Consider the following 24,234-nt stretch of genomic DNA (forward strand, 5'->3'; position numbering starts at 1 on the left):
GTACAGATGTGTGCCAGTTTGAAATGGTTGTGCACCCCAAAAAAGCCATGTTTTTTAATCTTCATTCAATATTGCTCGGTGGGATCTTTTTTATCTTTTCTGTGGAGATGTGAACCACCCATTTGTGGGTGGTACTTTTTGATTAGGTGGTTTCCATGTAGAAGCGTCTTCATCCATTCAAGGTAGGGTTTTTTACTGGAGTCCTTTATGAGGGAAACATTTTGGAAAAGACTTTAGATCCAACAGAGCCCACATAGACAGAGACCTTTGGAGATACACTCCTGGGGAATCCTTACAAAATGAGAAGCCAGGAAAGATAACTAGCAGATATCATCATGTGCCTTCCCAACTGACAGAGGTGTCTAGAAGACAAAGACCCCAGCAGACACCAAACACATGCCTTCTCAGTTCTAGATGGAATCAACATTTCTTGAGTGAAGGTAACCTTTTACTGGTGCCTTAATTTGGACATTTCCATAGCCTTAGAACTGTAAACCCACAATTGAATAAATTCCCTTTTTAAAAGTTGTTCCATTTCTGGTACATTGCATTCTAGCAGCTTTAGCAAACTATAAAAAAATATGTGTTTTAATTTCCTAGGTTGCTTAAAGCAATATCATAAAATAGTTTGGCTCAAGCAATGAGAATTTATCCACTTTCAATTTTGAGGCTGAGAAAACGTCCATATCAAATCATCAGAAAGGTAATGCTTTCTTCCTGAAGACCAGCTTTGAGTCATCCTTGGCTCCTCTGCCCCATAGCAAGGCACATGGTGGCATCTGCTGGTCAACCATTCCTCTTTGGGTTTTGTTGCTTTCAGTTTCTTTCTTCTATGGCTTTCTCCCTATGTGTATTCACTCTGTTTATAAAAGACTCCAGTGATAGGATTAAATTCCATACTGAATGAAGTTGGTCATACCTTCACTGAAGAAGCCTTATCAACAGATCTTGCTTATAAAGGGGTTTCATCCACAAGAATGGAGTACATACAGTTTAAAACTACCACAACATGGTTTTGAAATTAAGTTAAATTCTCATATAACACTTTTAATTGACACAATCATGTATTATGATTGATGAAAAAAGTATGCAATCAAGACTTGTGTGATAAAAACATGTAAGTCTTATAACTTCAATAACAATGAGTAAATGACTACTATATGCAGAAGTAATAGAACTTTTAATATAATTCTTTCTCTGAACACAGAGCAAAATACCACTTCTTGACTCATACTCGTGCTATCTTAAATATCTATTTATTCACAATCTCTTCATAAAAATGGCATTGATAAAAAATCTTAAAAATCCAAGACAAGCTATTTTTCTGAAAGATTGAAACAAATGAAAAACATTCCAAAAACTTTATGTAGACTTAATGATTCTACTTTTAACATTTTCAAATTATGCTGTTTTTTGCCCATATTATGCTGGTTTTTATTCTAGTGAGATCACAATTTCTCTTGATTGAAACAATGTCATTGTGATGTAAAAGAGAAATGGATTTTATTCAGGAAGATACAACTTGAATCTTATCTTTTGGTGCTCATTATATTCAGCACACTGGTGCCTCCATTTATAAAATATTTATAAACATAAAAAGCAAATTTTGAATGATTATTACCAGAAATTGGCATCCTAAAAAATCTAACTATCTTTTAAATGGATGTTGAGATAAGATAATGATTAAGAGATAGATAAAATATTTCTCAAAGCAATTTTTCATCAATGCTTTTTTACCACAGAATTATTTATTGAATGATTACTTCTAGTACATTAAATTGAGGACATCTTTATAGACTCTCTTAATCAAGAGAGAAATTTCTGATTAAAACGTTCCTCAATGGAAAACTTCATATTTTAAGTGCTTTGTGATTTCAGGGGCTTATAAAGAAAATCTATTAAAGGACATATATAAATTGAGCTTTTCTATGTTAGGAAAAAGATGCAGCACTTGAAAATGAATACATGCTCACCTGACTGTGGAAAAGAAAAGAATTTATTCACAATCTTGCAAGAACAGGTGCCCAGCCAACACAAAATGTTGGCTGGGACACCAAACAATAAACATCAAATGGCTATGTCTGTGCATAGCTTGCACCCTCCCCTGTTTCTCAGCTGATTGGATACTACAGAGTTTATAGCCTATCCAGATAGTCTAATTCAAATTTCTGGCATAAGGTTCCTGCTTTTGAGCATGTGTGCTGGTTTGAAAGGAAGTATGCCCCCTAAGAAAAGCCATGTTTTAATATAAATCCCATTTCTTAAAGGTAGAATAATCCCTACTCAATACTGTATATTTGAAACTGTAATGAGATCATCTCCCTGGTTGATGTGATTTAGTTAAGAATGGTTGTTAAACTGGATTAGGGGATGACATGTCTCCACCCATTTGAGTGGGGCTTGATTAGTTTCTGAAGTCCTATAAAAGAGGAAACATTTTGGAGAATGAGAGATTCAGAGAGATTCAGAGAGAGCAACACTACAAAGCAGAGAGTCCACCAGCCAGCGACCTTTGGAGATGAAGAAGGAAGATGCCTCCTGGGGAGCTTCATGAAACAGGAAGCCAGGAGAGAAAGCTAGCAGATGACGCCATGTTCGCCATGTGCCTTCCAGCTGAGAGAGAAGCCCTGACTGTGTTTGCCATGTGCCTTCTCACTTGAGAGAGAAACCCTGAACTTCATCGGCCTTCTTGAACCAAGGTATCTTTCCCTAGATGCCTTTGATTGGACATTTCTTTAGACTTGTTTTAATTGGGACATTTTCTCGGCCTTAGAACTGTAAACTAGCAACTCATTAAATTCCCCTTTTTAAAAGCCATTCCATTTCTGGTATATTGCATTTCAGCAGCTAGCAAACTAGAACAGCATGCTTTATTTTTCAATGACCCTGGCCGTTATTTATTTAAACTTGTTTCTACCTGTTTGGTACCAACTCTAGGCTTATATCAGAAGTGCTCTCCTCCCCTGCCTATGAAACCAGTTTGTTACTCTGCAGCCCTCTTCTGCACCATCTTGTGTGAAAGCTAAACTTAATTTTTTATCAAATCCCATTTCTTCTTTTTTTTTGAATGTCTTTTTTAGCTCTCACATTTTACATTTTTTTTTCAAACTTGATAAAAGCCTTTTTACATTTAACCCTTGGGCACATGGGATAATGCAGCACCTAAGTGCTGTGAATATCCCAGCTATGATGGTTAAAGAAGTTAGCATGGACAGTGCCACCCCTTTCCATCTGTCAAACCAAAATTCTAACCATCTCTCATGAGGGGTCATCAGTGCCTGAATATTTCACCAGTTCTTCAGATAAGCCCTCAGACCTTGTAAAGCTTTGATGATGATTCCATTTGGGGCTGTATTATTGGGGAAAAATGCACAATAACTATCTCCGACCATAATACAAATGACTCCCTTTTCAGTTAATATCATATTTAGGGCTATATTATTCTCCCATGTTATTTGGTTAGTAGTATCCAACTGTTCTGCTATTGCCTTAAATCTTTACTGATTAATCCATTCCATATTTTTGTTGATGGTGATCCCCCAGAATAAGGATGACTCAAATCCTAAAGCTACTTGATGCTTAGCCTTCGTTCATCCAGGATTCCCCTTGGCATCTCTATCATTAAAGGAACCAAGTAAGCTTCTTTTCTTTCTTTCTCCTTGGATTAGAATTTCCTTTTCCCTTTCAAATGCCAGGGTGAATGGGATGGCAAATTGGACCAGAGCACAAGTAACCCTCCACTTCTTGGGTAAAACTGGTTGGAGGATGCCCTTTCTGTAACGCCATCAAAGGCCTGCTCATGGTGTGGTTAAACTGGAGAAATTACCAGTGCTATCCTTAGCCACGTCCCACGCATGAGTACATGAGACCATGGTTCCAAGGTCCTAGAGCTCTTCTTCCCACTTAGAGAGATAGGCAGAGTCATTTCCTAAACCAAGGGGAGAAGCTGGTAGGGCATTGACTTTCCTGCCTCTGAGTCAAGGGAAGAGAGGACAATGTATTACAGTTTTCATCAAGAGTAGTATTCAAGTATACCAGACACTTGAACCCCTTATCATGTTTCTCCACACCCATTGGAAAGGGCGTGACAAGAACAGTGAGTCAGCCTGTTGCACAAGCATAACAGTTGCTTTTGTTTAGACTTTGGACTGTATATTTGATCCTTTTCACCCAAGTATTTGCATCTCTGCCCCCAATGGTTTGCTTCAAATTTTCTGTTCTGTCTACCCTGACAACTTTTAGATTTTTCTGTGTTGGGGCTATTGAAAAGTAAACTGGAGAGTGTGTTATTGGTGGTGGGGACAGAATTTGTATTCTGAACTTTCCTAGAGGGTCTTTTCCATTGAGGTCTGCCCTCATCCCATATAGTCTATCAACTATTACTGTATCTCTGCTGCACCTCCTGCTGGATGTTTGCTGACACTACCTTCAGGTCTGTGTTTAAACTCTTGTTCCACCTCCTTCTGGGTGACTTTGCTTAGTTTGCCTTTCATTGATTTGTACAGTTGGGGTTTTAAACCTTCAGTTATATTCATTATCAGTTTTTCAGGGCTTGGTGCATCGCCAATTTGGAGCATTATGACTAGTACAAATCATTTTTAAATTGGGCCCCAGATCTCTCATCTGACTTCCTTGGGTAAAACTTTTCTTTGGCCAGTGTCACTATTAACTAAATTAGATTAAACTACAGAATCCAAACTCCAAATCCAATGATTTTACCTTCCCGATCATTGTCTCTTTATGTGATTTTAAAGGGTCCAAAGTTGGAATTATTTCCCAGGAATCAGACTGCATTGTGGGTTCTTATTTTCTGGCTTAAGTATTGGTCTTCAGACTTGGGTATAGTGAGTCCAGTCTTTCTCCTCCATTCCAATGGCCATTTCAGTTGTCAACATCCTTCCCAGGCCAGGCGGAGTTTGGACATTTTCCACAAATTTGATGAGGACCCAACTGCCGTGCTGATGTTGATGGGCAGCAAATTCAAAAGGTGGGGTCTGAGCCTGTAAGCCAAGGTGCCTGAAGGGATGACAGAGCAGAGGATAAAGCCAGACAAAATTCTCCTCTGGCTCTGGACCTGTAAAACTCAGAATAAGTTATTTGCTGCTGACATACAAAGGAGGGACAGTTATAGGATACATATTCCCATTTATATAAGGAGAAATTGGAAAGAACATAGGGCCACCAGACCAAAGTAGTTTTGAAAACCTGCAGGGCAAACTCCATTAGATTTCAAAGTCTAAGAGTCATTTGTCTTTGGGGTTTTAGAAAGTGGCAGTTACACTCTTTCCAAGGGCCTATACAGCAGCAACCTCTCCAAATGCAACCCTGGGAGACACTGGGGAGGCCACACCCCTCTCAGTTCCACACTCTACAAGCAATAGGGCCATATTTGGGCTTTCTGTCATTTCCAGGGCACATCCTCAACCCTTCCATGTAGTGGCATCAATTTCTCCCCAATTCCCAAGGAAGGAGCTTAACCCTCTTTCAAAAGCTGGGGTGATACCATTTCTCCATTGTGAGGTAAAAGACCCATCCTCTGCCTTCAGGGCAAACTCATCCTTTCCAAGTACTTGGGTGGGTCCACTCTCCCAGCCCAAGGCCTTCCGACTTCAGACCCTAGCCTCCACAGTTCTGCCTCTGAAGCCATTTTCCATCAATTCATCCCTTCCCTACCTCTCCCAGGTCCCTCTGTGCAGTAGTGACCAGCACACACACAGCTAATTGCTATGGAGCTGCTGGGGCTGGCATGTGCCCCGCGGCCATTGCAAGCAGGGCCTCTTCTCAGATTCTCTTTTCTGGTTCACTCTTGAGCAAACAAGACCCCTGTTAACTGGCACTTAAAAGATGCCTTGTGACTATCTGATTCCCTTGCACTGCTTCTCCAGAGCAGATTCAAAGCCTATGGCTTTAGCATGTCCTTTCACAACCCTGACACTGCACAGTTCTGAACACCACCCTTTCACCTGCATCCACCCCCCATACAACACCTTGAAGCAGACAACAAACAAAAGCCCACACCTGTGCCAAAGGAGGAACAGGTGATCTTGCATCTGAAATGAAATGTGGAAGCAAAGATAGGAGCCCAATTGGGTCTTAAAGGCCGCTATCACCAGTAAAGTTGATACAGCAAAACATCACAAATAAAATACACTTTGAGACTTTCTTAATAACTCTCCTAGTTGTTTATCTTTCCACCTATCTATTTTCTGGATCTTTTTCTGAATGTCCATCCAAGACTTTTTACAGCTAGCTGACTGCCTCTACCCATTCTGAGTCTTGCCTAGGTTCCTTTGTCTCAATACCCTTTTGCTTCCTCTAACTTTGGCCCCTTCCTTTGTGGGAGAAGGAAGCTGAAGATAGGGGCTCTGCACTTGCTTACTCACTGTCAGGCTCATCAGAATTCATCCTGACCACCAAGGCAATACTTAATAGTCCTTTCTTACCTTGATCTGTGCAGAGTCGCCTGGTCACTGTGAAGCAGCTTTTCCCTTTTCTCATTGACAATCAGCAGATCCAAGCATCTGGTCTTGGGTGCTACTAGCTGCCAGAGGTGGGCTCCCAATGGTGGAGTTTGAAACCACTCAATCAGCACGGCATGCCTTTCCTTCATCCTCCCCGGGAGTCTTCCTCTGAAGCCTCGGATCCCAGGTGAGCCCCCGAATTTTTAGAAAAAAATGCCGTGCTTGAAAATGAATAAACACCCACACAATTGTGGAAAAGAAAAGAATTTATTCACAATCTTGCACAAATGGGCACCCAGCCAAACACAAAATAGTGGCTGGTGCACCAAACATTAGAATGCCAAAATGGTTATACCTGTGCCTAGCTCAGAGATCCTCCCGTTTCACCACTGATTGGATACTCCAGAAGGTACAGTCAATCCAGATAGTCTAACTAATTCAAATTTTTGGTAGAAGGTTCCCACTTTTGATTATGTTTTATTTTTCAATGACCCTGGCCATTACTTATTTAAACTTGTTTCTACCTATTTGGCACCAATTCTAGGCTTATATCAGAGGTGCTCTCCTTTCCTGACTGCAAAACCGATTTGAGTTATTCAGCAGCCCTTTCCTGCACTATCTCGTGTGAAAGCTAAACTTAAATCTCTTACTATTACAATACAAGAATAAATTATACTCCTTATATAATATCAGCAGAGATTCCAACACTCTTAAGCCAGTTGCATATATCAAGTTGCTTAATATTATTGTTGAATTTGTATTTTATAACAAAATGTATTCATGAAATATTACTTTATTCTCTTTACATGCATCAAAAAAGGCTAACATAAGAACTTGATTTTGGTATTTAAAATAAGTTAGCTCATGTTGCTTTATTATAGATAGAGAAAAAGAAGAGTTCAACAAAGAAGATGTATCAAATATTAAAATTCAGCCACACCAGTCATCAGGTAAAGGAAATCAGTGAAAAGATGTCAAATTTAAGGGTTTACCAAGAATTAAGACTGTAAATCTGAGGAACATGGTATCAGGATATGCAACCAATCCATTTTAATCAAAAGCGTAGGAAGCTAACTTTGGAAATTTTTAATTAAGATGCTAGGGGAAAATGAAGTCCTAAGTTTCTGATAATCATGCAATTGCGTTTAAGAAGCAGGTGCTTGATATCAGAGCAGCAGAATAATGTTTTTCAATGCAGCATATAGTATCACTATGTCACCAATCCCAACCCAGGATTGATGATATGGTATACATGAAAAGAAGGAGCTAGTATAAGTCAGGAAGGGAACAAGAGGAATGTCTTTTAAAATATTATTTATTTGTATGTAAAATTATGAGTAACTGAGAATAAAATTACTTTGGGATTATTAACAGATTACAAACTAGACTTGTGTATTTTTTTCTTAATGTAAAATATGGAGTTAGGTGACTCTCTCTCTGTATATGCCCATTGTGATTGATTGAATTATGTACTCAGTGGAAGACACACTTTTAGTCTTATTCTGCTTTCTGGTGAAGTGAATAAATGCAAATAGGGACTTTGAAGATACTACTAATTAACAGTGGCTAACTGAGTCACAGAGGTCTTAATCTACATTACTGAAGGTCTTACAAAGAGATGAAATTGGATGCTGGGTGTCAGAAAAATTCCACAGGAATGAGCTAGAAGTTGTAAGTAAGTGGAAATAAGAAAAGAAAGACTTGAGGAGACCAAGGACATCAACATGGGATAGGAGGCAGAGACACAGGCTAAGGAATCCCAAAGATTGTGGCAAGCCAGCACCAGAACTCTGCAGTCTTACAAGAGAAAGCATAGTCTTATCAAAGACTTGATTTTAGACTTCTAGCCTCTGAAGCTATGGAACAAATTCCTGTTCTTTAGCCAACCAGAGTGTGATATTTGTCATTGCAAACTACTACTAATGCAAAATACGACATTATTATTATATATAATAAGACATCATTTATGTGTGGGAGATATAAAATGAATATGAGATATATCTATTCCACGTGCACATACAGACATACATACATAGAAAATAATATTTTATTAAACAGTTTTATGGAAAACATTTCCTTTGTTTCTTCATAAGAAATTAAGAAACTTGTAAGTAAATTGCACTATTATATTATAAACTGTTTATAAATTATGCAAGCCATCTGTTTCACTTTCCTTGCCACAAGCAAAACTCAGCATAAAACACAAATTTAAATAGAAATATAAAATTATAATTGACACTACTAGACAGGAAATTCATAATTAATCAAATATATGCTGTGCTGGTTTGAAATGTCATGTGCCTCAGAAAAGCCATGTTCTTTTAATCCTGATTCAACATTGTAGGATGGAACCTCTTGATTAGATGTTTCCATGGAGATGTTATGGGCTCAATCATCTGTGTGACCTTTTAATTAGATGGAGATTTGACTCTGTCCATTCAAGATGAATCTTAACTAGTATAAGAGAACTCATGGAAAGAGAAAAAGTTCAGAGCTGACACAGACAAACATTTGGAGATTGATACAGAAAAAGACAGGTGCTAAACAAGGACTTACAGAAACAGCCAGCACCTGAAAAGAAGAAATCTCTGGCCCCAAGAGATGGTAAGTTAAGAGATGAAACCCAGGGTTTTGCCCTAGAACAACTAAATGAGGCACACAGATGCTTCCAGCCACTGGAATCAGAATCTGGAAGGAACAGAACTGGGAATGAGGACTGGCTGCCAGTCACATGTCTTTCCATATGACAGGAATTGGCCTTTCTTCAAAGTCAAGGTACATTGCCCTGGATACCTTAGTTTGGACATTTTTTAAGGCCTTAGAACTGTAAACTTATAACTTAATAAGTCCCCTTTATAAAAGCCAGTCCATTTGTGGTATATTGCATTCTGTCAGCATTAGCAAACAAAAATATGCTTTTCTCATCTTTGTTCTTTATATTTTTACAGAATTGGTGTATAAGGTCAATTTTATATCTGAATACTTTATGCTACTCTTTTTTATCTCTCTTAGCTAAATGATATGAGGATGCAAAAATAAAGGACATAAATAGCCAGTAGGGAAAATGAAAAAAATGAATTTTAGTAGTCAATATAAACCTTATTTTCTATTTTTCCAGAGGTTTTCAGAAAAAAAAATGAAAAGAAAGGAGAGATGGTAAGCTGATGAAGCATGGCATTCAGTAATCTATCAATAGTGCATTGTAAGGGAATGCATACTTACTAGGTGAAAAACTCAATACTGCTTGCTTTCATTTTCTCATGGTCACTAAAAGTCTGGTAAGAGAATAAATAAGTTAATTAATTAATGAGCTATAGAATGAATTAGGATCAATTCAGTTTAAGAAATTTAAACTATGTAATTTCTGGGAAGCTATTGATTTTCTTTTAGCATGCTATACTCTAAAATGTGTTTTTTAAATGAGAAAACACTATACTTTTCATAAGAAAAGATTGGGCAGTTGCCATGAATAAATACAAAAGTGCTAAACAATATTTTAGGAACTGAGCTTGTACAAGTATGAAATTTTCATCCTGGTTTACTTTAATTACCTTCTGAATTAGTCACTCCAATATCATAAAACTCAGTACATCCTCTCCCTTGACTCAGTCTCTATTCCCTCTTCTCTTTCATAAATGCTTCCAATGTACCTACTGGAAATCTCTTTGACAATCAAAGACCTACATATTGTCTCCATATATTCTCTTTATTTTATTTCCTTCATTAAAACTGAGAGCAATGTTTTTCCAGCTTCATAAGGAGCTGGTTTTTGTTTTGTTCAGAAGGGCTTGATATTTTTTTAACCCAACACTGTGAAATGTTTGTTCCTCATCGTTGTTACTTTTTTTTATTAATTAAAGAAAAAAAAGAAATTAACACAACATTTAGAAATCATTCCATTCTACTCATGCAAACAGTAATTCTTAACATCATCACATAGATGCATGATCATCATTTCTTAGTACATTTGCATTGATTTAGGAAAAGAACTAGCAAAACAACAGAAAAAGATATAGAATGTTAATATAGAGAAAAAATAGTAATAATAATAGTAAAAAAAAGACACAAACAAACAGACAAACAAAAAAAAAACTTGTTACTTTTTTTGATGTTTCATCAGCTCCAATTCAATTTACTACTCTATGATCATATTCTGAAGCTTGATTTTTCTAGAAACTGTTTGCCTTCTAACTACCTAACTTAAACATTCACACTCCAAAGTATAATATCCTATCCTCTTACATTACTCAAAAATATATCTAAAACCTTTCCAATTCTCTGCATCTCCTCTGTCAAAATCCTACTCAATTCTGCCTCATCTCTTACCTTTATGACTGCAATAGCCTTTTTTATTGTTTAAATTAATAGACTTTATTTTTCAGAACAGTGTTCGGTTCACAGAAAACATGAGTAGACAGTATAGAAATTTCCCACATACCCCACATCTGTTCCTACTATTTCCTGTATTTCTATTCTTTTTCTAGATTAGAAAAGTCATTGTGGTTTATAGAACAGTCATGCATAAAATATAGGGTTCCTATACACCACCCACCAACCAAACTTTGCATTGCTCCAGCACACTTGTTGCAATTGATGATAAAACATTTTATAATTGTACTTTTAACTATAGTCCATGGTATAACTTAGGGTTCACTATGTGGTGTAGTTCCATGGATTTCTTTTATTCTTAATGTTTGTTCTGTTACCATATCTATAATCTGAAATTTCCCCTTTGATACATTCAGATACATAATTCAGTATTGTTAAATATGTTTGCAATATTGTGCTACCATCATGACTATCCATTACTGAAACATTCTAAATAGGAATCCTGTAGATTTTAAGCTGTAACTTCCCATTCCCTGTCTCCACCCTCTGAAAACATTGTATGGTTTCATTTATATGAAATAGAATAAGGAAACTCATAGAGTCAGAATCTAGGAAATAGGCTACAATAACCTCTTAATTGGTCTTATTTTATTCACATGTTGTTTCCAATTCATTTTCCCAAAGCAGACAGAGTAATCTGTTATACATAAACCAGAAGAAATCTCTGGCTTTCCTGAAACCATTTGGTTGCTTTCTATTGCACGTAAGAAAAATTCTGTCTCTATTAATTTAGACACAATGGCCAGCTTCAAATCTGTCAATCAAGACTTAAGCACATCAGGAACTCTTAAATCATTTGATCAGACAATTTCCCTTCTAGTCATGAGTGCAAAGGAATTCTCACATGGGATCACGTAGTAGGCAGAATTTTAAGATGGCCCCAAGATTTCTCACACCCCTCATGTGTATGCCTGCATAACTTCTAAAATTATGCTTATGTGGTGCAGTTGACCTTGAAACAGAAAGATAATAATCTAGATGGGCCTAACTTAATTCATGAAGTCTTTAAAAGCAGAGAGATATGTCCAGTTTGTTAAAGGAGATGAAGTCTAAAGAGGCATTCCAGCTGGCCCAGAAGGAAGCAAGCATCTATGTTGAGGACTGTTGATGGAAAGGGGCAGCTTTTAGGATATTAGAGCAACCCATGCCTGACAACCAAAAAAAAAAAAAAAAATCAAGGACTTCAGTCATACAATCCAAGGAAATGAATTCTGCCAACAATCAGTGATGTTGGAAGAGGAATCAGAACTGAATTCTGAAACCCTGGTTGATATCTTGACTTTGTTCCTGTGAGATCCTGGGCAGAGATTCCCATCTTGCAATATCCAGAATTATGACCTACAGAAACTGTGAGAGAATACATTTCTGTATTGTTATAAACTGCTATATGTGTGCTAATTTGCAGGTTGGTTTGAAGCTGTTGTGTATCCATGAAAAGCCATGTTCTTTGAATCCAATATTGTGGGGGAAGAAATACTGCTTGGTGGGAGCTTTGATTAGGTTGTTTCCATGTGCATGTGACCCGCCCAACAGTGGGTGGAACCTTTTGATTCAGTTGCTTCCATTGCAATGTGATGCAGTCTATTCAAGTTGGGTCTTAATCTTTTCCTGGAGCCCTTTATGAGAGAGAACTCAGAGCCAACACAAAGGGCAGAGAGATTAAACTAAGTGACAGATGTTTGCAGATGCAGAAGAAAATGCCCAGGAGAAACCAAAAGCTGAGAGAGCTGTTTGAAACCAGAAGGCAGAGAGAAGGACAGCAGACAACACCATATGTCTTCACACATCATGGAGAAATAACAGACTTGATCCACCTTTTTTGAGTAAAGTTACCTCTTATTGATACCTTAATTTGGACAGTTGCACAGCCTTGGATTTTTAACTTGTAATTTAATAAATTTGATTTAGAAAAGTCAATCCATTTCAGATATATTGCATTCTAGCAGCTTTAGCAAACCAAGACAATTTTTTTACTCCAGAATAAAAATGTAAGGATAGATTCATGAGGAACTTTATTATGGTACCTAAACACAATCAAGGTATTTGTCACTGGGGAAAGGAAAAGCAAAATATAGAGGATGTACATCATCAAATTCTATCTAGAAATTAGGAGTATCAGACTACAATGTCACAAAACAGCATAGATGATAAAATCAAGTCCCAAGAGCAAGAAAAGTAAAATCGAATGTCATACATTGAGTTTATGTTTGCTAGTTGCCAGAATGCAATATACCAGCAATGGAAAGTCTTTAGAAAGGGGAATTTAATGTTTCAAGTTTACAGTTCTAAGGCAATGAAAATATCCCAATTAAAGAAAGTCTATTGAAATGTCCAATCTAAGGCATCCAGGGAGAGATACCTTGATTCAAGAAGGCCAGTGAAATTCAGAGTTTCTTTCTCAAGTGGAAAGGCACATGGCAAACACAGAAGCATCTGCTAGCTTCCTCTTCAGGCCTCTTGCTTCGTGAAGCTTCCCTAGAGGCATTCTCCTTCATCTCCAAAGGTCGCTGGCTGGTGGACTCTAATTCATGGCTCTCATCAATCTGTCATCTTTCTCTGCTATCCCAGAATCTCCAGAGATTGCTGACTGATGGACTCTGTGACACTTTTGTCCTCATGGCTCTGCTTAGCTCTTCTGTGCCTTTCTCATTGTTCTCAAAAGGCATTCTCTCCAAAAATATCTCCTCTTTTATAGGATCTCAGTAAATTAATCAAGAGTCACATAGAATGAGTGGAGACCTATCTCCATCTAATCAAGTTTAATACCCACAATTGAATGAGTCACTTTTCCATGGAGATAACCTTATCAAGTTTCCAGCCTATAATACTGAATGGAGATTAGAAGAAACTGTTGCTCCTGCAAGATTGATTAGGATTAAAGCATGGCTTTTCTAGGGTACATAAATTCTTTCAAATTGGCACATGTAGTATAACAGATAGTATCATTTAAGATAATTGGGTATATATGTATATATTAATGCACACTTTAAAACACAACCTATAGGCCAGACATATTCACAGAGAGTCCCTATGATTTCCTGCATCAATAGTGCTTGAAGAGAACCCTGCCCTCACCCCTCTTAGTCACTCCAAGCTGTCCTCTGCTACTGCCCTAGGACTGAGCAGCAGCTACCTTTTCTCCTCAGTTTCTCTCCATGATGACCATGTTCATGTAGCAGGTGTACCAGAACTACACTCAGGGCTCAGACGCAGCCATAACTGCCAGATCAATGTCTCTTACTTCTATCTGTCAATGTGTTAGTACTTTGATTGTGATGATGTCATTTTGAGGAAATTGAAGAAGTTTGCCAAATATTTTTTTCACCAATTTCAGGAGAAGTGGGAAAATACTGAGGAACTTATGAGGCTGCAGTATCAACCACATGACAAGATCTTCCTTCAGGGTATCAAGAAACTAGAATGAGGCGAGATGCCTGGGAGAGCAGGCTGAATGCAATGAAGTGTGTGTGTGTGTGTTACACTTGGAAAAAAGGGTGAATCAGTCACTATGAAACCACATAAACTGACTACTGACAAAAATGACCCTCACTTGTGTGACTTCATTGAGACATATTACCTGAATGAACAAGTGAAGTTCATCAAAGAATTGGGTGACTACATAACCAAATTTCCAAGATAGGGGCTCCAGATTCTGGCTTGGAAGAGTATCTTTTTGATAAGCACACTCTGGGAAATAGTAATGATGAGAGTTAAGCCTTATGCCATCTTCCCTGGAGCCATGGGATGACTTTAGTGTTCACCATGGCAGTTCTTGAAGGTTGGGCTTCTACTTACCTTTTCTGTAAGTTGTATCAACATCCACCAAGTTCTTTCATTTATGTCATTCCTCCAAAGAAGGTAATTTTGTGCCCCCCCCCCACAAAATATAGCATACAAACAAACAGGAGAATAAAACCCATTAGAATAGCTGCATATAGGGAGAAGTTTTAGAATAGGTAATCTATTTAATATGTAATAAATAAAATAAGGAAGGGGCCTAGTGAGGAGAAATGATGGCAGTATTTCATTAACTAAAGATGATTGACTCATTCTCCCACACCTAGGTAGAGAAAGGTGAGGGGCAAAACCAAAAATCCTACAAAGTCTTTTGCTCCTTAGGACTTTTATTCACATCCTTGCTGTCACCCTGAAAAATACATATTTGTTTTAAAGAGTAAGTGAGATGTCACTTGCTTATAGAAATTTTCCATCTTGTTTCAGTTGAATTCACATCCCACTATGCAGACTGCAATCTTGTTAACATTCTATAGCATTTTGTTACACTTTGAAAACAAACAACACATCCTGTAACAACTTTTGTTTTACTGATCTTGTGTTTCAATTTTGACTTTTTAGTAGCCTCCATGAGGGAATTGTATTTCTTGGGCTAACTAAATGAATGAATTAATGAATCAAGAATGGATGATGACAGGCTAGAATGGGTCAAAACAGTTTGCACCTTCCCTTTTTAGGGGAAAATTTTTAGAGGTTTGTTTCAAAACATGATTTTATGAAATTATTTTCATATTTTTTGTAGTACATTGAATTATATATTTCAAAGGAAACATTCTCTTAATCTTATTCCTTTTCTTGTGGGTATGGAGCCATTTGTAAATAGGATCTTTGATATGTTAAAGTGAATCAAAGTGTGGTCTCATTTGTGAATAGGAGATCCAAAGATCCTATTTAGGTGTGGTTAGCTGAATCAAGATAGATCTTAATCCATATTGCTCAAGGCTTTGTAAAATGAAGAAACCAGAAGCAGAGTCAGAGAAGGGTAATACGCACAGCCAGAAGGCAGTAGAAATTGAAGGGACAGGTGAATGGAGGCAGAGATGCAAAGAATCCCAGGGATTACAGCAAGCCAGCACCAGAATGCTACAAGACATTGGGAAAAAGGTTTGACCTTACTGACACCTTGATTTTGGAATTCTAACCTTCCAAACCATGAGCCAATAAATTCCTGTTGCAAAGTAAACTCATTGTGTGGTCATTGTCATAGTACCCTGGCAAAGTAAGACATTCCTTCTGTCCTCTGCCTACTTTTAGTACAGGAAAATCTTTCTCTGATTGACAAGTAAGAGTTTCTTATGTAGATCTAATGTTATATTTGATGTAAGCCACTAGCCATTGACACCTACAAGGAGTAGTTTTTTGGCTCCATGTCTTATCTTTGTGATGGCAATGATTTTGGTATTAAAAAGATAACTTGAGATAATTGCATTTAAAATTAAAAACTTGTGCCATGATAATACATTTCTAAATCTGTTCATCTTTTGTTTTCCATTTCTTTGTAATGGATACATTTTTCCCTGCCTGGATCATTTCCTCATAGGTACTTATATCTTTTCATTCTGAACTTTGCAAGATGTTCTGACCACTCTCAAAAATGCATTTCCTCTGGAAATGATACTTGAATAAAAATGTAAAGGATCTTTGCCATATTTTTGCTTAAATGCTATTTTAGAATCTACATTGGAGAAAATCAATTATGTGGTTGATCAGCCCATTAAATATTATCCTAGAAATGGTTTCAATAATGTGCTGGTTAGAAATTGTTATGTACCCCAGAAAAGCCTTGCTCTAACCCTATTTTAATATGTAGGGCAAGATGTTTTGATTAGATTGTCTCCATGCAGATAAAATTCACTCAGTTGTGAATGTGGCCTATTGATTGGATTGTTTCCACGTAATGTGATACATTCAATTGTGAGTGTGACTTTTTAATTAGATAGTGTGGAAGTTAGATTCATTTGTAAACTTGGCCAGGTGAAGGCACCTAGTTCTGTTGCTGTGGACATGAGCCAATGGTACATGAACCTCATCTGTTGCTGATTACATCTGCAGTAGGCTAGGAGGCGTGCCTGCTGCAATGAATGATGCTTGACTTACTTGGCTGGTGCTTAAATGAGAGAGCACAACATAGCACAGTCCAAGCAGCTCAGCATACCTCATCTCAGCACTCACAGCTCAGCCCAGGACTTTGGAGTTATAGAAAGAAATCACCCTGGGAAAGTTGTTGGAACCCAAAGGTCTGGAGAAAAGGCCAGCAGAGACCATCCTGCGCCTTCCCATGTAAGAAAGAATCTCAGTTGAAAGTGAGCTGCCTTTCTTCTGAAGAACTAACAGAATAAATCCCCTTTTATTAAAAGTCAATCCATCTCTGGTATGTTGCATTCCGGCTGCTAGCAAACTAGAACAGATTTTGGTACCAAAGAGTGGGGTGCTGCTGCTGTGGCCTGCCAATACCAAACAGGTTGGAACGGCTTTTTAAATGGAGAAGGAGAAGATTTTGGAGGAGTTGTGAGGAGCTTGATAGAGAAGGCCTAGAATGCTTTGAAGAGACTGTTGGTAGAAATGTGGACTCTAAAGCTACCCACAATTAAGCTCTAGACAGAAATGAGGCATGTGTTAATGCAAACTGGAAGGAAGGTGATCCTTGTTTTAAAATAGCAGATAATCTGGCACCATTGACTAGTGACTTTGTCTGGAAGGCAGAGTTTAAAATCCCTGAACATGGATATTTAGCAGAAGAGATCTCCAAATTAAATGTGGAAAGTGCAGCTTGGTTTTTCCTCACAGCTTATCGTGAAATGTGACAGGAAGAAGATAAACTGAGAACTGAATCCTTGAGTACAAAAAAACAGAAATTGATGTTCTGGGAAGTTCTGGGCTTCCAGGAAGGGAGACCCCAGAGAATAGTGCCCCACATGAGGTCTTGGCCAAATGTGGAACCATTTCAGAGAAAGCCAGAATTGGATATGGAGTTATCCAGGAAGGATTTGTGGAAACTTCTTGTTTCTGATAGGCATGATCCAAGGTTACTGGATAGAAAGTCAACAAGAGTGCTATGGAATATGTATAAACAGAGCCTCTGCCAGTGTGCACTGGGGGGTCAGAGAAGGGACACATTGGAGGAAATTAACTTCAGAGGCAAAACCATGGAGGCCGAGGTCTGAAGTCAGGAAGCCTCAGGCCAGGAGAGCAGACCCACCCAAGCCTGTGGGGAGGGTGAGTTTTCCCCAGAGGCAGAGGATGGGCCTTCCACCTCATTGCAGTGGAAGAGCCAGGAGTCCTCAGGCCTTAGAGAGGGTGAAGCACACTCCTTGGGGTTTGGGGAGAGCCTGGCTGCCACCACATGGTGGGGTTGAGTGTGTGCCCCAGAGATGGCAGAGGGCCCAGGTGTGGCTCCAATGCTTGGAGAGGGTGGAGTCGAGAAAAAGGTGGTCTCCCCCAAGTCCCCTAAGATTGCATTCAGAGAGAGGCAGGCATCTGTGTAGGCCCTTGGAAAGTGTGGGACTGCCACTTTCAGAAGCCCCGAAGATAAATGACTCTTGGACTTTGAAATCTAATGGACTTTACCCTGCAGGTTTTCAAAACTGCATAAGTCTGGTGACCCCTGTGTCCTGTCCTCCCTATGGAAATGCATATATGTATCCCATGACTGTTCCTCCTTTGTAGGTTGGCAGCAAATAACTTGTTATGAGTTTTCAAAGGTTCAGAGACAGAGGATAATTTTGTCCTAGAACAGACCATGCTTGTAAGTAACTTTGATAGAAGTTTATATGTTTCTAACTTTGTATTTCATGTATATTGCTACTGAAATGGTTTAAGGATTTGTGATATTGCTATGAAATGAATGTATTTTGTATATGGGAAAAACATGTCTTTTGTAGGGTCCAAAGGGTGCAAAGTGCTGGTTTGAAAGGATGTATGGACCCTAGAAAAGTCATATTTTAATCAAAATTCCATTTCATAAAGGCAGAAAAAGCCCTATTCAATACTGTATGTTGGGAACTATAATTAGATCATCTCCCTGGAGATGAGATTTAATCAAGAGTGGTCGTTAAGCTGGATTTGCTGATGACATGTCTCCACACATTTGGGTGGGTCTTGATAAGTTTCCAGAGTCCTACAAAAGAGGAAATATTTTGGAGAATGAAGGAGATTCAGAGAGAGCAGAGAATACTGCAGCACCATGACGCAGAGATTCCTGAGCCAGCGACTTTTGGAGATAAAGAACGAAAATGTCTCCTAGGGAGCTTCATGAAACCAGAAGTCAGGAGAGAAAGCTAGCAGAAGACACCGTGTTTGCCATGTGCCCTTCCAGCTGAGAGAGAAGCCCTAACTGTGTTCACCATGTGCCTTCTCATTTGAGAGAGAAATCCTGAACTTCATTGGCCTTCTTGAACCCAAGATATCTTTCCCTGGATGGACGCCTTTGATTGGACATTTCTATAGACTTGTTTTAATTGGGACATTTTCTCAGCCTTAGAACAGTACTAGCAACTCATTAAATTCCCCTTTTTAAAAACCATTCTGTTTCTGATATATTGCATTCCAGCAGATAGCAAACTAGAACAGATGGAGATATGACTCTACCCATTCAAGGTGGGTCTTAATTAGTTTACTGGAGTCCTTTAAAAGAGGAATCATTTGGAGGAAGATCAGAGCTGACAGAAGCAACAGAGCTAATAAGAGACCCAGAGATTTGGAGATGCAGAAAGAAAATACTTCCAGAGAAACTGTTTGAAACCAGAAATCAAAGGAGCAGCAACTCCCAGTTGTGGTTACAGAAAAAAAAAATTATTTATTTATTTCCTAATTAGAAACTTGGAAATAAATGAATTTTAGGCAGGAATATAAAGAAAAATGTCCAAAGAGAGTTATTTTAAAAAATCTTAAGAATCAGAAATATGATTGAATTTGTAGCAAATTAAAATTCCTGCCCTCTTTAAGTGTTAGGAAATGAGGAACGTCCTTCTTAAATATGTCTTCTTTTTTCTCAGTAAAGCATAGAAAGCAAACTAAGAAAATAAAATAAATAAATCTCCAAAATAAAACAAAGATGTTGTTTTCAGAGTATTTTAGGGTCTCTATTTCTACTACACTGTTAAAAGATTCCTAAATGCTTATAAATGCATACTAAAGAAGATGAAGATGATTTTTCTTTTAAACTTGAGATCCTAATGAGGAAGGGAACTATCACTAAGTATCTACTCCACTACTTGATCTTTGTCCTATGTCCATTAATTTTCCCTACAGAGCCCCCTCACCCCCCCCCCACAGGTGGGGCATCCTATTCCATTTTAACAATGAGAATATGAGGCTCACATTATTTAATTAGTTCCAGTTAATGGAAATAGAAAGATTCAAGACCATTATTCTGACCAGAAATATGTGCTACCATCCTCTCCCCTCCAATTATTTCCCCTCCAATCATTCATTCATTCAACAGATATTTATTAAGTAGCTAATGTGTGTAATGAAATGTTTTGGTCACCAGAGTAGAATAGATAGTAGGTATTTGCCATTACTTTTATAAGCCTACCTTCTTTCTCTTTTATTATTATAAAGATAATAAAGATAAATTTGGTACCCACTAAATTTGATTCCCACTTCTGCACAAATTTGACATCCATATAGTCAGAAATGCATAAATACATACATAATATTTTGTTTAACTTTTAAAAAATGAATCATACTCTAATTAAATCCCCTAACTCTCCCATACATGTTGAGCAAATATGGATCATTAAGCACCTCTCTAATTTTATGTCTGTAGAACAGCTACCAGTTAGATAATCATTCTTTATGTCTGGGGATGTTAAAATATGAATCAGAAGGCAATGGCTAAACAGTTTTAGAATACAGATTGATATGATATTCTCACTGTTGTTTAAATTGCTATGATGCTTTACATGAAATAAATAAATAAGAACCATCAGTTCAACTTTAATAGCATAATTGTTAAAAGCCTAGTGTATTCATGAGATTGTTTAGATGCTATAGACAAAAATCTTTCTGCATTGTTTCCCTCTTAATCACCCAGGTGATACATCATTGTTCAGTATTCAGCACAAAATAGGCGCAGGTTAATTATCTAATTTTAAAATGACCATAGGTCAACTACTTTATGTATTTGTTTAGATTGTGATTCTTCTTCATGGATGAAGAATAAATTGTCCACATTGAAATATGAAACAGAATCTTTGTACTATAAACTCAAAATCAGTAGTATATACAGTATATATTTTGATTGAAATTCCAGAAGAATCTAATTGACCACAGCTGAAATAAAAAGTCAAACAAATTTATTACTTCCCAAATTATGTTTTGGTTCATTTGATTATTTCAGTTTCAGGCAGTTAACTATAGGAACCATATTGCAACTGAAGACAAGCAATTTATTTTCTAGATACAAAATAATTACATATATTTGTGTACCTCAAAGATGTTTCTTTTTCTGCATCATTATTATTTTGATTCAGAATTTCCTTTAATATATTAAAATACAACAGACAAATAAATCTGCAGCTACAGAACAGAGCAATATAACAATGCCAAAATATTTTAAAAGTGTGAATTAAAATGGATTTCATGATTATTCTTACAGCCATTTTCATAACAGTGAAAAGTTCAGCCACATTTAGAAAACCAAGCTTTCAGGACCTTCCCAACAATTTTGGTCCTAATTGGAAGTGATAAAAATGCATATGAAATCGACCAGAAAACTTAAATATAAAAGACAAGGAAGAGGGCGGGCAATGATAGCTTAGTGGCAGAGTTCTTGCCTGCCATGCTGGAGACCGAAGTTCAATTCCTGGGTGCCTGCCCATGTAAAACAAAAGAAAGAAAAGAAAAAAGAGACAAGGAAGGAATTTAGAAATGTGCAGCTTCACCTGATCTTAAGTAACCAATTAATCCCATGGTGGCAATTAGACTTAATATCTGAGCCTGTGTTCCCTCGATTTGTAAATAATTAGAAGTTTATACATAAATCTTCAAGCTGTCAGTGCATTTGTTCATATTTTTAATCCTTTTTTTTTTTTTTTTTTTTTGGCATGGGCAGACTCAGGGAATTGAACCCGGGTCTCCAGCATGGCAGGCGAAAATTCTGCCACTGAGCCACCATTGCACACCCTATGCATATTTTTAATATGCATTATCCTTGGCCTTATTGATTAATTCTTGCTAATGTTTTTGTTATTTATTTTATAGCATTTGAGTCATTGTCTCTATGTACACTTATGTACCTAATTACAATATTTCTCTGTACCAAATTTGGCTTGGGACATGCAAATCTTCCTCAATATTTCTGAATTTGCCAGCATTCTTAGACCCTATTGATTCATATATGCACACATTCACACCAGCAATAATTATATCACAGCTCTCTGTATTTTTCTTGCATGAACATATAGTAACCACTGATGATGAACTACTATCTGAAAGCAAACAAATTGTGGTATATAATGACAATATTTTAAAACAATACCAAATATAGAAGGTGTGAAGATTTTTCAATAAAAATATTTTAAGAAACCAATTCATGATGATTATTCATTAAGTACCAAGTTAATTTTATTTGATGCTCATAATTATGGTGGTGGTTGTAGTAACAGTAATAAAAGCAAACATTTAGCAATTTAGTTTTGGAAACAGAAAAGAATAAAAGAGGAGAAAGTAGGTAGTTGAAAAGAAGGAAAGGAGAAGAGAATAAGAGAAAGTAGAAGACTGAGAAAGAGTGAAAAATAATTAAAATGTCAGCTGTAAATGTCTGGTTAATAGCAATTACTAGCCAAAAAAGTATAACTATGTTTATTTAGATTCTGGTACCATTAAAATGATTAAATATGCCTGTATATTAATCTGTTCAATTCAAATTCAAGAAAGATGTTATATCAGTAAACTTTCTGAGTTGCTTATATTTTATGTTTGATTTAATTAAATATTTTTAAATCATTGTGTGTCATTGCTTTTATTACTTTTTTATTACTATATTAGAATTGTGCTTCTAGTTCATCCATTTTAACACACTTCATTTAGCAAAGGAAGAGCATGGAGATTTTAAAGTTCATTGTTGTAGTGGAAACCATTAATACTCTGCTTATGTCTTCTAAGATTCCTTTTGCTGTTTCTTGTCCAGTTTTGGTGTGCTTTTGTTTCCAAAGACCTCATTTCTGACTTCTCTATGGAGAACTGCCCTTGGGCCACTAGAGCAGCAGAAACTACAAGTACCTAGGATATAAGTTCCCCTGGGGTGGTTCTCAGACAAAACACTGACTAGTGAAAACATCAAACTCTGAGGCTTAACTTACATTTCAGATTCTCCTTGAGGATAAGGCAGTTGCTACCTGCACCGTTTTCTGGCTTCACATCTTTCTCTTCCCAGTTCTCCTTCCCTCACACCCCTCACTGCTGTATCATGGAAGTGCTTCCTTAATAAATCACCATCGCCTGAACAAGATTCCTTGTCTCAGAATCTGCTTCTAGGGAACTTGACCTAAGACAACTGCAAAACAAATCAGTGAATTGTGCAACAGATTTTTGGATATTTTGTGGAAATAAAAAATTAGAAAATTGTATCACTAAGAATTGGAAGTGTTGAAAAGAAGCACTTATAAAAACCCAAACTGATAGAACATTTCCCCCTGGGTGTTGGTCTGGGGCCTTTGGGGATGAACGTGTTAGTGTGTGTGTTTGTGTGTTTGTGAGTGTGTACTCAATGATATGGAAGTAGAGAAAGTGTTGTTAGTTTTTATTACTGTTAAGAAAAAATATCTAAAAATTGTAGTAACATCACACTTGGAAATCTAGGGTAATAAAAGTTTTTATGGCAGTTATGATATCTATTATATGTTATCACTAACATTTAGTTACTATTATAAAAATATGCCATTTTAAAGAGTTAGGTTTATTATACATATACATATATATGTATGCATGTATTTAATAGAAATGACTAGAACTGTATTCACACCATCCAATGTGCCATAATTTATATATATATATATATATATATATATATATATATAATTCATTGTATGTATTTTGATGGATAAAAATGAGAGTGAACATGTCTATATATGGAGATATAAGCATTGAAAATTTCTGTCTTCTCAATATATAGTTTTGAAGTTTTTATAAATTATTTTCAGCAATCGCACACTCAAAAATATGATTGATGTCAGCACTGGATAGAGCCTCAAAAACATTTTGTTGGGGATATCTGGTTCTGTACTCTATATTAGGGAACTTGGAGTTATTAAGTTCAAGCTAATTATTTTTTGGCAAGAATGGCAAAGGACAAGATCCCAGTTCTTGCTAGAATTTTAAAAATAAAGGGTGAGCATGCAAAAATTATTTACCTTATATACAAGGAATTCCAGGGGTAAAGCAGATATTAAGAAGCAGGATCTAGAATTCAGCGCATGTTGTCAGGACTGTATTTCTTTATATCTTTTAGATCTGCCTCCTCTACTTCCCTTTTTTACTCCTTTGACTTAATTTCAGGTAAACTGTTTCTATTCAGTACTGAAATAGTGAGAGGCAGCATCAAATATACTCTATCAGGCAAGAACACTGTCTAGAATTTGTATGC

General features: G+C 37.0%; 1 long non-coding RNA gene across 1 annotated transcript; it reads right to left on the minus strand.

Annotated features, from left to right (window-relative positions):
* Window positions 1-4,728: 4,728 nt before the first annotated feature.
* On the minus strand, window positions 4,729-24,234 carry LOC143647932 (uncharacterized). Its single transcript, XR_013158258.1, has 5 exons — window positions 24,002-24,234; window positions 22,952-23,145; window positions 9,684-9,736; window positions 6,444-6,682; window positions 4,729-5,016 (listed from the first exon to the last, which is right to left on the minus strand). It is a non-coding gene; the product is annotated as an uncharacterized LOC143647932 (long non-coding RNA).

This window comes from Tamandua tetradactyla, chromosome 10, assembly GCF_023851605.1.
Source record: "Tamandua tetradactyla isolate mTamTet1 chromosome 10, mTamTet1.pri, whole genome shotgun sequence".
Taxonomy (NCBI): domain Eukaryota; kingdom Metazoa; phylum Chordata; class Mammalia; order Pilosa; family Myrmecophagidae; genus Tamandua; species Tamandua tetradactyla.